Below are 12,452 nucleotides of genomic sequence, written 5' to 3' on the forward strand. Positions count from 1 at the left end.
TTATTTGCATGGCCCTACTCCCACAGGGGTTCAATGCACCTTATTTGCATTATGAGCAAGCTGTCCAATCCCCTTGGTGGGCCACAAACACCTTATTTGCACAGTCCCACCAAATCATTTTGTGAAAGTCACAAAGACTGTGGCTAGAAGAATCATATTAAGTAACTCACGGCATTGCAGTCAGCAAAAAGGAGGAAGAACCTTGAAGAGATGTATTGACACAGTGGCTGCAACAATGGGCTCAAACATAGCAACGATTGTGATGATGGCACAGGATCAGGCAATGTTTCATTCTGTCGTACATAGTGTAGCTATGAATCGGAACCAACTTGACAGCACTAACAACACACTTACATGTTGTTTGTCCTTGGAGAAGTTATTTACCCCACAAAGCCTCGGTTGACTCATCTGTAACATGGAAAGAATAACACCTATGTGTTCGGCATTGTAGGGATTAAATGAGAGAATGTGTGAAAAGCACCCAGCTCAGGGCCTGACACAATATCAGCCCTCAAACAAGGGTCTTTGTCATTACTAGTATATGTGGCTTTTCTTCATTAAGCTCATTTCTCAGCTTTTCTAGCCACTCACTGCACAACTCATGACTTAAAGATACACTGGGGAGACAGCCTTTCCCATGGTCTCCCTCCCTCATTCATTGGTCTGGTTTTTTATTGAGAAAGGTCTTGACCTGCTTTAAACAGAGAATCACTCATCAAAGAACCAGTAGATGGACTCACCAGGAAGAAAATATGAAGGAGAAGATAGCCAGCCAGCACTTCATTTGCTCACTTAATAAATTTTAATGAAGTGTCTACCATTAGCCAAGTTCAGTAAGATCACTGGAGCCCTGGTGGCATAGTAGTTAAGAGCTTGGCTGCTAACCAAAAGGTTGGCAGTTCAAATCCACCAGCTGCTCCTTGGAAACCCTACTGGGCAGTTCTACTGTGTCCTATAGGGTGACTATGAGTTGGAACCGACTTAACGGCACCTAACAACAACACGGTAAGACCATGGTGAATTAGGTAGGCATGGCTCTGGGGCTTGGGGAGTTCTCCAACTGTGGAGAAGACAAACATCATGCAAGTTATTTGCATCGCCAACATGAATGTCATCCCTCTGGTCCTCTGGCTCTTTGAAGGTTCAGGGTCAACAGAGAGGCGTTCCTTTCACTTCACTACTTCTCTGCAAAATCATCTCCAATTAAGCAAGCATCCAGTCTCAGCCAGAAGAATAATTATGTCTGTCTTATTATCCTACTGCTGCCGTAACACAAATGACACAAGTAGATGGCTTCAAAGAACAGAAGTTTATTTTCTCACAGTCCTGGAGGCTAAAAGTCCAGATTAGGGTCTTGGCCAAATTGACTTTTTCAGTGGGCCTCTCTCCTAGTTTCTGGGGTCTGCCAATCATCTTCGGTGTTCCTTTGCTTGCAGACGATCCTCACGTGTCTGTCTTCTGCTGTGTGTGTGTGTGTCTCTGTCTGGACTGTTCTTTCTATAATTCAGAAGTGATTAGATCTAGAACCCACCCTATACTGCTATGATCTAATTAACATAACAAAGAAAACCCTATTTCCAAACAGGGTTATATCCTGTTAGGATAGGATAGGGGTTAGGATTCCAACACTTATTTTAGGGGACACAACTCAATCTATAACAATGTCCTTGAAAGCCCTGGCCCAGAAGGAATTCCCATCACTGCTGCCCCCATTCCACCGGTGATAAATATCCACATGACCTTACCTGGGTTTGAGAAGGGCTATAAAAGTTATCCTTGACTGGGAAGTCACTTTCCAGATGATGGAGTGGGAGCATGAATTTTTTAAAAATCTTTTTTAAATTGTTGTAAAAATATAAACAATGTAACATTTACCAATTCAACATTTTTGTGTGTACCGGAGCATGGATTTTTGGTAGTCAACTGGCCACCTCTACCACAGCCAGAAAGAAGGCCAAACAGCAGTGGTGATATAACACGAAATGAAAATAATACAGGAAAGTTCAAAATAAAGAGACAGAAAAAGACTTTGTTGTTGTTAGGTGCTGTCCAGTTGATTCCAACTCATAATGACTCCATGTGTGCAGAGTAGAACTGCTCCACAGGGTTTTCAAGTGACCTTTAGGAAGCAGATCTCCAGGCCTGTGAAGGTGCCTCTGGCGGGGTTCAAACTGCCAACCTTTTGGTTACTAGTACAGTGCTTATCTGTTCGCACCACCCAACCAAAACCAAAACCAAGCATACTGTCATCAAGTTGATTCCAACTTGTAGCGACCCTGCAGGTCAGAGTAGAAGTGCCGCGTAGAGTTTCCAAGGCGCAGATGGTGGATTTGAACTGCTAACTTTTTAGTCAGCAGCCGAGTGCTTAACCACTGCATCACCAGTGCTCTTTTGCACCATCCAGTGACTCCTAATGAAAATAATACAAGAAAGTTGAAAATAAAGAGATGGAAAAAAGCATGCTAGGTATTTATTAACAATACTAATTTCAGACTAAACAAAATTCAAGGTGAAAAGCATGAAAAGAAATATATCATAATTATAATATTACAATCCACCAAATATAAATCATAAATCTTTATGCACCTGAGAGCATAGCCTCAAAATATGTAAGCCAAAATCTGATAGAAGTGCAAGGAGACACTGACAAGTTCTCATAATGGGAGGCTTTAAACACATCTCGGAAATTGGCTGATCGAATACTGCAAAGCAAAGAATGTTAGAAAAGCCCTGAATAATAAAGCTAGCAATTAAAATCTAATAGATATATGGAGAGAAATAATTTTTTACCCAACAGAGACGACATATTCTTTTTAAAACTCTCATGAGACATTCTCCAAATATCTCAGGTCACAAAGGAAATCACGACAAATCCCCAAAAGCAAAACTCTGACTGTACACATTCACTAACTATAATCGAATAAAAGCGAAAATAACGACAGAAAGATAGCCAACAAAAACCTCTCCCCTTGGATATTTCGTAACACTCTACTAAATAACCCTTGGGTTTAAGAGGAAATAAAAACAGAAATTACAAACTATTTAGAGCTGAATCACAGTAAAAGCAGTATGGGATAAAACCCATGGGGTATGCCACGGTGGCCCTCAGCGGGAAAATTTATAACCTTAAATGCATACAGTAGAAAATTAAAAAGGTTGAAAATAAATCAATCAGTCAAGTTTCTAACTCAACAGGCTAAGCCGGCAAAGGCAAAATAAACCTAAAGAAAGTTGAAGGAAGGAATTAAAGAAGATGCAAGCAGAAAATTTATAAAAATAGAAAGAAGGTAGAACTGATTAATTAAACCGGTTCTTCAAAAGAACCAAGTAAAAACAAATCTTCGGCATAGCTGTAGAGAAGAAGGAAAACAGAAAAAATCCTGTCAAAAATCGTTATAAGACTGTTTACCTTTATGGCAAGCATTTTGAAAACCACTAGATAAGGTGACTAAATTTCTAGGAAAATATTAATTATAAATTATAATTAATATATTTTTATATTAATTATAATTATAAATCATTCAGGAAAAAGTATAAAACTTGACTAGAATCATAACCATAAAGAAACTGATAATTCTTAAAGATCTATCCCTAAACTAGGAATAAAGCCCAAACAGCTTTTCTGGTAGATTCTACCTTAGAGAAGAAATAATTCTATTCGCACTGTACCAAAGAAAAGGAAAAGAGGGGAACCCTACCTACGTCACTTACAGGCTCAGTATGACGTTGATATATATACATATGTGTGTGTGTATGTATTACATATACTTGTATATGTGTACATGTGTGCATGTATATGTATGTATATGTAGATGTATATGAGTGTGTACATATGTGTTCTATTGAAGAGATGAAAGTAGAAAAACCATGTGATTGTATGAACAGATGCTTTCGAGGCATTTACCAACATACAACATCCATTCATGATTGTAAACTAGGAAAAGAAATGTCTTGAACCTGATAAAGTACGTTAGTAACCTAAGTAAGCATAATTTTATTGCTCAAATATTACAAACCACTCCTATTACAGTCAGGTACAAGGAAAGATTCCTATTCCATACTTTAAAGGCAGGTACGGGATAATACCTGGAAAAGCTAACATTCAACATTAACAAGTACTTTAGGGAGGGTAATAAAAACAATACTGTGTCTCTTCTCGCACTTTGGAGTTTCTGGGTGGTGTAAACAGTGAACGTGTTCAGCTGCTAACAAAAGGGATGGAGGTTTGAGTCCACCCAGAGGCACCTCAGAAGAAAGGCCTGGCAAGCTACTTCTGAAGAATCAGCCATTGAAAACCCTAGGGAGCACAATTCTACTCTGAGACACATGCGGTCACCATGAGTCAGAATCAACTCAACAGGAATTGGTGGTTTTGGTTTGCAATTTACACTTTATAAAAGATTTCTACAAGCATTATCCTTACAATGACCAAGCAAGATGAAAACAATGATTATCATCCCAATTTTAAGGATGAGGAACGCAGGGGCAACAGAATTTCAGATTTCCTTACAGATACATAGCTGGTAAGCAATGATGGAGGGAAGAATCCAGGTTTTCTCTTTCCTGGGCAGGTACTTCCTCAGAGCAAAGTCCAACCAAAAAACCAAACCAGTTGCCATCGAGCTAATCGCAACTCACGGAAACCCCGTATGTGTCAGAGTAGAGCTCAGTGCCAGGTGTGCTCACTTAAGACACAATACAAAGCAAAGCCCTAGGATCTTCCTAGACACATCTAAACACCGTGAGTGGGACTGAGTTACAGGAGCTGAGAGCTGGGGACCGTGGTCTGGGGGCATCCAGGTCAATTGGCATAACACAGTTCATAAAGAAAATGTTCTACATCCTACTTTGGTGAGTAGTGCTGCCTCCACCAGCCTGATCCCAGAAGAGCTAGATGGTGCCCGGCAGGGATCACAATAGAGGGTTCCAGACAGAGCTGGAGAAAAATGTAGAGCAAAATTCAAATTCACAAAAAAAGACCAGACTTAGTAGTCTGACAGAGACTGGAGGAACCCCCGTGACTATGGCCACTGGACACCCTGCTAACTCAGAATTGAAGCCATTCCGAAGTCCATCTTTCAACCAAAGATTAGACAGGCCTACAAAACAAACAACACCCGTGAGGAACATGCCTCTTAGTTCAATCAAGTACACGAGAACAAATGAGCACCACCTGCCCAAAAGCAAAGACGAGAAGGCAAGAAGGGACAGGAAAACTGGAGAGATGGACACGGGGAACCCGAGGTGTAAAGGGAAAGGGGGAGAGTGCTGACACAGTGCAGGGATGGCAACCAATCTCCCAAAACAATTTGGGTGTAATTTTTTAACAAGAAACTAATTTGCACCGTAACTTTCACCGAAAGCACAATGAAATTAAAAAAAAGATAGACACAATGTACCACATTTTGAGCAGTGACTGACATGACCCAGGCCACTGCCCTCTGAACAAGTGACGTCTGAGCCCCAGGAGCTAATAGGGGTGAGGATGGGGCAAGACACCCAATAGCAAATAAGAGTGTAGGGAAAAGAAGGAGTAGAAAGACGATGTATCCCTGGGTGCTGTTTGATAGATTAGGGTCGTTGACACTCAAGTGATGCCTACCATGCACCAGGGACCCTTCTAAGCACCTCACAGGTGTCATAAAAACTCTGAGGTCAGTGCTATTACTATCACCTCCATTTTACAGACGAGAATGCTGACAGCCATCCACGTTGAGTAGCTCACTCTAGGTCATACAGTTACTAAGTGGTAGTGTCAGGATTCGAACCTAGGCAGCTTGTGTTTTAGATTTAACAATGCCGATTAAAAAAAAAAAAAAAAGGCCTCAGTGTGCTCGTCAGTTTTTTTGGCCTTGTATGAGATCAGGTAGGGAGAAGGGGCTTTAGCACACAGGCACGCATGCCCACGCAGTCTCAGAAGTGCATCCACTCTTATCAAGCATCTCTCTTACAAAAGACCAAAAACTAAACCCAGCGCCATCAAGTCTATTCCGACTCCTAGCAACCCTATAGGACAGGGTAGAGCTGCCCCATAGAGTTTCCAAGGAGCACCTGGTGGATTTGAACTGCCAACCCTTATGGTTAGCAGCCGTAGCACTTAACCACTATGCCACCAGTGTTTCCTCTCTCTTACTGATGCCTGAAATTAACGTCTCCTTGGCTTATTTCCTTCAGTCTCTAGACCTGTACACTAGGGGTCTTCCTCCACAGCACCAGGTAAAATTATGATTACCTGGTTAGGAATCTAGTTCGGGACAATATAGAAGTGTTATCTTAGAGAATTACTTTTACTCCAAAATTTATTACCCCAAAACTACATTGCTCCAAACTTCTTTGATCTGCAGCTGTCCTCACTTCTTGCATCAAAGGTCCTCCATCCCTTCCCGTCCCCTCAACCTGATTCTACACCTTGCGGCATCACCCAGAGAAAACCTGTGAACACTTTGGTTCAATCCAAGTTTTTACCAAGCACATGCTTTTGTAAGTGCAGAGTTAGACGATCTCAACTCCATGCTTATGTGAACCTGCTGAAGATCATGCAAATAGAATTCCAGTATTTTATTTACACAACCTATTCTTTCCTCCTGGCATGCTTTACCCAAACCAAAGATACCCTATTCTTCTTGTAAGACTGAGTTCACCTCTTCCAGGAAGCCCTCCCTGATGGCACCACTACAGGTGCTCCCACAGAACCAGAGAACCCCCCGAGGCCATTGAACTTACCCAGAACAGAAGCTTTCTTAGCAGTTGTCACATTCATTGCAATTTCTTTCAACTTATCAGACTCTCACCTGAAGCTGCAAGGCTCCATGAGGGTAGGGACCCTGCCCTATTCAATTCTGTATCCACTGCTTTTTGAATTAAGAGATGAATTAATAGTTCAACAATTTGTCATGGAAATTGAAGATCAATGCTTTGAAAGTTATTAAAAAATTATTTTTGTCCTTTTTTTTTTTTTTTAGTAAGTGGAGCCCTGGTGGCACAAAGGTTAAGAACTCAGCTGCTAACCAAAAGGTTGGCAGTTTGAATTCACCAGCCACTCCTTGGAAATCCTATGGAACAGTTCCACTCTGTCCTATAGGGTTGCTATGAGTAGGAATCAACTCGATGGCAATGGGTTTGTTTGTCTTTTTTTTCTTAATTTCCATACATATTAAAGTTTAGGTAGAGGTGCCTTAGATGCAATTTATAATGCTTCTAACTTAAAAAAAAAAGATGCTGTAGAGTCAATTCTGACTCATGGCAACAGTATGTGTGTCCGAGTAGAACTGTGTGCGCCATAAGGTTTTCAAGGCTATGATCTTTCAGAAGTAAGTTGTCAAGCCTTTCTTCCAAGGCATTTCTGGACAGACTCAAACCTCCAACTTTTTGGATAGCTGTCAAGAATGTTAACCGTTTGCACCACCATGGACTCAATGTTTCTAACAGGACATTATAAATAATATTTCTAAAGAGATAATCAATCTATGGTCCTTTATCATTAAGAATATACTTAGATATTTTCTTAACAGTTTGGTATAAAAAGCCTATAAATAATCTCTCTATATGAGATCAAATTGACCACAGCAAATCAAAAGATTAGTTAGGAAACTTAGGGGGCAGTGAGTTTGTGGTAATGGAGGAGGAACAACTCAGAAGAGGAAGATGAGAATGGCTGCATAACTTGAAAAAGTATAATCAATGACACTGAACTGTACACATAGAGATTGTTGCACTGGTGTCTGTTCTGCTGTGTATATTCTCAACAACAACAACAACAAAAATAAAATGTATTATTTTAAAAAAAAAAAAAAAAGCCCGTGAACAATCTCAGTAGATCAGAAGGCTGGCAGGAATGGAGCAGCTACTGTCCTTTAGGTAACAGTATCTCTTTACCAAAGTGATTATTAGAGAAAAATATCCAAGGAATGTAATAGACTAGAAAGAAAAATCTTTGAACTTTTACTTTGTGGGGGCAGGGAGGGAGGGGAAAAAAATCAGGTATTCAATCTCATCCAGGAGGAGTTGGCAATAATGTCACTTCACAGAAGAAGTGGATGAAATGTCGGCAGTAACGAGTGCAGAATCTGTCCATGTGAACGGTAACATACCTTGAAGACTCAGGAAGCAATGTCATTGCGTTACAGGGTGCTAGGAATTATGTCCAGGGGAGGCAGGTTCTGAGAGTGGTCAGCGTTGCAGGAGAATTTTAGGATCATTTTCTTTGAGAAGATTTCAAGACAAATTGCCTAAAACCATCTGCATGGACAGGGGCCCTGGGAAAATCAATCCCACTCAAAGAACAAGACGTGAGTGAGATAACTGCAGCTCAGCTATAGTCTAATGGATCGTTTTAAAACAAAATGTTGGAACATTAAAAATACACAGTGATATAGCCACATGTCAGGTACTTAAGCTGGTTCTGTTTATGCAGCCAACACTCGTCACATGCCCCCAAACTATTTTCCCAGGGAGAAATTGTGATGGATTTGACCTGATCTGTCCAAACTCTTCTTCAGTCCTTCATGAACGCAGGCTGAGAATATCCAAGAGTAAGGGGAAAGTATGCAGTCATGAAGGTCCCCAGATGGCACAAATGATTGTGCCCATCTACTGACTGAAGGAACCCTGGTGGCACTGTGGTTAAGAGCTCAGCTGCTAACCAAAAGGTCGGCAGTTCAAATCCACTAGCTGCTTCTTGGAAACCGTATGGGGAAGTTCTACTCAGTCTTATAGGGTTGCTATGAGTTGGAATTGACTTGGCAGCAATGGGTTTGGTTTTTTAGTAATCTAAAAGTTGGTGGATCAAACACACCCAGTGGCACCACGGAAGAAAAGCCTGGCAATCGACTCCCATAAAGATTACAGCCAAGAAAACTCCACAGAGCAGTTCTACTCTGTAACACATGGGGTCACCGTGAGTCAGAACTGACTCAGTGGTGACCTCCTAGTCTGATAGAAACTGGAGGAACCCATGAGACTATGGACTCTGGACACCCTGCTAACTCAGAACTGACACCACTCCTGAAGTTCACCTTTCAGACAAAGATTAGACAGGCCTAGAAAACAAACAATAATAAAAACGTGAGGAAAGTGCTTCTTAGTTCAACCAAGTATAGGAGACCGAATGGGCAACACCTGCCCAAAAGCAAAGTCGAGAAGACAGGAAGGGACAGGAAACTTGGACGAATGGACACAGGCAACTTGGGATGGAAAAGGGGAGGGTAACGACACATTGTGGGGACTGCAACCAATGTCACAAAAAATTTGTGCATAAATTTTTGAATAAGAAACTAATATATGCAGTAAACTTTCACCTAGAGCACAATAAAAATTTTAAAACATGTATTAAAACTTATACTTTACTATTGCATTGGTATAAAGATAAGTATCAGCCCCAGAGTTGATTACAACTCATAGAGACCCTATTGGACAGAGTAGAACTGCCCCATAGAGTTTCCAAGGAGCAGCTGGTGGATTTGAATCGCCATCCTTTTGGTTAGCAGCCCAGCTCTTAACCACTGCGCCACCAGGGCTCCAAAGATAAGTGTATTAATATTATATATTAAAATATTTTCTTCAACCTAAAAAAAAATTGACTCAATGGCAGCGGGTGGTATAGCCATGACTGGGAAGAAAGGCCTGGTGATCTGCTTTGGAAAATTGGTCAATGAAAGCCCCACGGATTACAACAATCCAGTCCCTAAATGATCTAGTAGATGTTGCAGGACTGGGCAGTGCTTGGCTCTGCGGTGCATGGGGTCACCGTGAGCTGGGGCTGACTCCACAACAGCTGACAGCAACGTGTAATCATGAAACAGTGAAAAGCCGCCTGGTGTGACCCAGGGCCAAACTTGGGAACACTCTCCTCCAGGAAGTGGTCTGTGAGGTGGGGGTGGGGAGAGCCCCTTCCTCACACCACAAGGCCTAGGCCCCAGCCGGGCTTTGATCTGCTCTCAGGAGAGACGAATCACTCCTTTGATCTCAAAGAAGAGCGAAAGCCATGAAAGCCACATTTGAGGAGGGAAATGAAGTTCCTCAAACACAGAACGGGCGAGTCCACAGGCCTCTGGGCAGGCACAGGGTGGGCAATAGCAGCCTGCCGTTGCCATAGTAGAAACAGGTAACAACACCACCACCTGTCCCTTACCTTGGTTGTCAGTGAGATGGGCTCATTTTTATTTGCTATTCATTAGGAACAAGAAGGAACGGTGTATCCTTTTTGAACTTTTAAAAAGTGCAATATTTTCTTTCTCCTGAAGACTTAAAGCTCCAATATGTCTCTAAAACATATGTATCTAAAATTGTGGGCAAACTTCTTTTGAAAGGGGTCAGATGGCAAATTTTAGTCTTCACAGACCATACATGTTAATACATGTCCATTCACACTGGCTTCTGTCACCACTACATAACTCTGCCGTCATAGCAAGAAGGCAGCCATAGACAATGTGTACACGAATGGGCATGTTTATGTTCCAATAAAACTTTATTTACATTAACAGGCAGTGGGCCAGATTTGATCTGCAGGCTGCAGTTTGCCAAACCCTGATCTAAAACCCTGTCCAAAAAGTGACAGCACACTCTAACATAAAGCATTTTTATTTTATACACAGTGGGCAAAGACAGACTAAATCAAAATGACAATAGTATTTGAGGAGAAATACTTGAAACTGAGAATTAGCCACAGCGATGGTGGTAGTAGCAAGGGAAGAAAAAGAATGTATTTATTTATTCTTTAGCAGACATTTACCTAGTGCTTACTAAATGCCAAGTTCTAGTCCAAATACTATAAATTACACCACCACCACAGCCACCAAATCAAAAAAACCAAACCTATTGCCATCAAGTCAATTCTGATTCATAGTACCACCAAAAAACCAAACAAACCCATTGCCGTCCAGTCGATTCCGACCCATAGCGACCCTCTAGGACAAAGTAGAACTCCCCCGTACGGTTTCCAAGGAGTACCTGGTGGATGTGAACTGCTGAACTTTTCGTTATACCACAGTTGCCCTCAAAAAACGATTCCAACTCATAGCGACTCCATGTGTGTCAGAGAAGGACTGTGTCTCATTAGGTTTTCAATGGCTGATTTTTCAGAAGTAGATCACCCACCAGGCCTTTCTTCCAACATGCCCCTGGGTGGACTCAAACCTCTAACCTTTTGGTTAATAGCTAGGCATGTTACTTGTTTGCACCACTCAAGGTCTCTTCATAAAAATATTAGGTCATTTAATTATCAAAACAACCCTATCCGCTAGGGAAAATTATTGACCTCATTTGACAGATTAGGAAAGTGAGGCATGACGCGGCTAAGTAACTTGCTCAAGGTCACAAAGCTGGTAAACAAGAAGACAAGAATGAGAAATTAGGAGAGACTCACAGAAATATCATCAGAAGCCAGGATTAAAATTCTCCTCCCACCACTTTCTAGCTGAACACATGGTTACGTACACCTTTCTATGTACCAGTTTTTACCTGGTAAATTGTGACTGTAATGCTGTCCTCCCTCCTGGCTGCTCAGAGTTCCTGTCTGTCTCAGATGTGATTACGCACTTGAAAGTGCTTTACCACTCTGTTCACTCTTATAAAATGTCAGTTATTACATTTATCTACAAATACATATTGAATACTGATGATGAAGCACTGGGATCCAAAGGTACACATCAACTGATTTGTTATTTTTTTCAAATATGAAAACCAGCAACCAACACAGAAAACAAAGGATTTCTATTAGAGATAAATGCCGTTAATGATCATTGTGACTATCTCCAACCAGGCACCTTGAATGGGTTCCAACTCATGGCAACCGCATATGTTTCTGAGTAGAACTATGCTCCACAGGGTTTTCAATGGCTGATTTTTTAGAAGTAGATCACCAGGCCTTTCTTCCAAGGTGTCTCTGGGTGGACTTGAACCTCCGATCTTTCTGTTAGCAGCCTAGTGCGTGAACTATACCACCTGGGGACTCCACTACTGTCTCAGCCCTCTAAATTCAGAAAAACATAAAACCTGCCTCCACTGCCCTGGGCTCAATAATGATTTTTTGCATATATGAATTAATTTGATACCGTTGTGGATTGAATTGTGTCCCCCAAAAATGTGTGTCAACTTGGCTAGGCCATGTTTCCCAGAACTGTGTGATTGTCCACCATTTACTCATCTGATGTGATTTTCCTATGTGTTGTAAATCCTACCTCTACGATGCTAGTGAGGCAGGATTAGAGGCAGTTATGTTAATAAGGCAGGACTTAGTCTGCAAGATTAGATTGTGTCTTAAGCCAGTCTCTTTTGAGATATAAAATAGAGAAGGGAGTACAGAAATGCACAGACCTCATACCACCGAGAAACAAGAGCCAGGAGAATAGTGTGTCCTCGGACCCATGGTCCCTGCACTGAGAAGCTCCTAGACCAGGGGAAGATTGATGACAAGGACCTTCCTCCAGAGTCGACAGAGAGAAAAACCCTTTCCC

At 41.5% G+C, this 12,452-nt stretch overlaps 1 long non-coding RNA gene across 1 annotated transcript in view; it reads right to left on the reverse strand.

The window, feature by feature from the left end:
* Positions 1–1,323: 1,323 nt before the first annotated feature.
* Positions 1,324–12,452, reverse strand: part of LOC126061578 (uncharacterized) — a 31,717-nt gene continuing 20,588 nt past the window's right edge. The window contains exons 3-4 of the long non-coding RNA XR_007513836.1: positions 2,245–2,410; positions 1,324–1,497 (exon numbers count right to left, since the gene is read on the reverse strand). This is a non-coding gene — a long non-coding RNA (uncharacterized LOC126061578). The remainder of the gene's footprint in view (positions 1,498–2,244; positions 2,411–12,452) is intronic.

The sequence above is a fragment of the Elephas maximus genome, chromosome 18, assembly GCF_024166365.1.
Source record: "Elephas maximus indicus isolate mEleMax1 chromosome 18, mEleMax1 primary haplotype, whole genome shotgun sequence".
Lineage (NCBI taxonomy): Eukaryota > Metazoa > Chordata > Mammalia > Proboscidea > Elephantidae > Elephas > Elephas maximus.